The sequence below is a fragment of the Zea mays genome, chromosome 6, assembly GCF_902167145.1.
Source record: "Zea mays cultivar B73 chromosome 6, Zm-B73-REFERENCE-NAM-5.0, whole genome shotgun sequence".
In the NCBI taxonomy this organism is placed as follows: domain Eukaryota; kingdom Viridiplantae; phylum Streptophyta; class Magnoliopsida; order Poales; family Poaceae; genus Zea; species Zea mays.
In genome coordinates, this window is record NC_050101.1 from 148,024,791 (window position 1) to 148,027,517 (window position 2,727).

Here is a 2,727-nt window from a genome sequence, read left to right on the forward strand (position 1 = left end):
GGTGCATGAACCATGTGTTCGGCGAACACATCGGTCGCACAGTCGAGGCCTACGTCGATGACATCATAGTCAAGACGCGGAAGGCTTCCGACCTCCTCTCCGACCTTGAAGTGACATTCCGGTGTCTCAAGGCGAAAGGAGTCAAGCTTAATCCTGAGAAGTGTGTCTTCGGGGTGCCCCGAGGCATGCTCCTAGGGTTCATCGTCTCCGAGCGAGGCATCGAAGCCAACCCGGAGAAGATTGCGGCCATCACCAGCATGGGACCCATCAAGGACTTAAAAGGGGTACAGAGGGTCATGGGATGCCTCGCGGCCCTGAGCCGCTTCATCTCACGCCTCGGCGAAAGAGGTCTGCCTCTGTACCGCCTCTTAAGGAAGGCCGAATGTTTCGCTTGGACCCCTGAGGCCGAGGAAGCCCTCGGCAACCTGAAGGCGCTCCTTACAAAGGCGCCTGTCTTGGTGCCGCCGGCGGACGGAGAAGCCCTCTTGGTCTACGTCGCCGCGACCACTCAGGTGGTCAGCGCCGCGATTGTGGTCGAAAGGCGGGAGGAAGGGCATACATTGCCCGTTCAGAGGCCGGTCTACTTCATCAGCGAAGTGCTGTCCGAGACTAAGATCCGCTACCCGCAAGTTCAAAAGCTGCTGTATGCTGTGATCCTGACAAGGCGGAAGCTGCGACACTACTTCGAGTCCCATCCGGTAACTATGGTGTCATCCTTCCCCCTGGGGGAGATCATCCAGTGCCGAGAGGCCTCGGGCAGGATCGCGAAGTGGGCGGTGGAAATCATGGGCGAAACGATCTCGTTCGCCTCTCGGAAGGCCATCAAGTCCCAAGTGTTGGCGGATTTCGTGGCCGAATGGGTCGACACCCAACTGCCAACGACTCCGATCCAACCGGAGCTCTGGACCATGTTTTTCGACGGGTCGCTGATGAAGACGGGGGCCGGCGCGGGCCTGCTCTTCATCTCGCCCCTCGGAAAGCACTTGCGCTACGTGCTGCGCCTCCACTTCCCGGCGTCCAACAACGTGGCCGAGTACGAAGCTCTGGTCAACGGATTGCGGATCGCCATCGAGCTAGGGGTCAGACGCCTCGACGCTCGCGGTGATTCGCAGCTCATCATCGACCAAGTCATGAAGAACTCCCACTACCGCGACCCGAAGATGGAGGCCTACTGCAACGAGGTTCGGCGCCTGGAAGACAAGTTCTTCGGGCTCAAGCTCAACCACATCGCTCGACGCTACAACGAAACCGCAGACGAGCTGGCTAAGATAGCCTCGGGGCGAACGACAGTCCCCCCGGACGTCTTCTCCCGGGATCTGCATCAACCCTCCGTCAAGCTCGACGACGCGCCCGAGCCCGAGGTACCCTCGGCTCAGCCCGAGGCACCCTCGGCCCAGCCCGAGGTACCCTCGGCCCCCGAGGGCGGGGCACTGAACGTCGAGGAAGGGCAGAGCGGGGCCACGCCAGATCAAGATTGGCGAGCCCCGTACCTGCAATATCTCCGTCAAGGAGAGCTACCCCTCGACCAAGTCGAGGCTCGGCGGGTAGCGCGACGCGCCAAGTCATTCGTCTTGCTGGGCGACGAAGAGGAGCTCTACCATCGCAGCCCCTCGGGCATCCTCCAGCGATGCATCTTCATCGCCGAAGGTCGGGAACTGCTGCAAGAAGTACACTCGGGGGCTTGCGGCCACCACGCGGCGCCCCGAGCCCTTGTCGGAAATGCTTTCCGGCAAGGATTCTACTGGCCAACGGCGGTGGCTGACGCCACTAGAATTGTCCGCACCTGCGAAGGGTGCCAATTCTATGCGAAGCGGACACACCTGCCCGCTCAGGCTCTGCAGACAATACCCATCACCTGGCCCTTCGCTGTATGGGGTCTGGACCTCGTCGGTCCCTTGCAGAAGGCGCCCGGGGGCTACACACATCTGCTGGTCGCCATCGACAAATTCTCCAAGTGGATCGAGGTCCGACCTCTGAACAGCATCAGGTCCGAGCAGGCGGTGGCGTTCTTCACCAACATCATCCATCGCTTCGGGGTCCCGAACTCCATCATCACCGACAACGGCACCCAGTTCACTGGCAAAAAATTCTTGGATTTTTGCGAGGATCACCATATCCGGGTGGACTGGGCCGCCGTGGCTCATCCCATGTCGAATGGGCAAGTAGAGCGTGCCAATGGCATGATTCTACAAGGGCTCAAGCCTCGGATCTACAACGACCTCATCAAGTTCGGCAAGCGATGGATGAAGGAACTCCCCTCGGTGGTCTGGAGCCTAAGGACGACGCCGAGTCGTGCCACGGGCTTCACGCCGTTTTTCCTGGTCTACGGGGCTGAAGCTATCTTGCCCACTGACCTGGAATACGGCTCCCCGAGGGCGAGGGCCTACACCGAACAAAGCAACCAAGCTAGTCGAGAGGAATCGCTGGACCAGCTGGAGGAAGCTCGGGACAGGGCCTTACTACACTCGGCGCGGTACCAACAGTCCCTGCGACGCTACCACGCCCGAGGGGTCCGGTCCCGAGAACTCCAGGTGGGCGACCTGGTGCTTCGGCTGCGGCAAGACGCCCGAGGGAGGCACAAGCTCACGCCCCCCTGGGAAGGGCCATTCGTCATCGCCAAAGTTCTGAAGCCCGGAACATACAAGCTGGCCAACAATCAAGGCGAGATCTACGGCAACGCTTGGAACATCAAACAGCTACGTCGCTTCTACCCTTAAGATGTTTTCA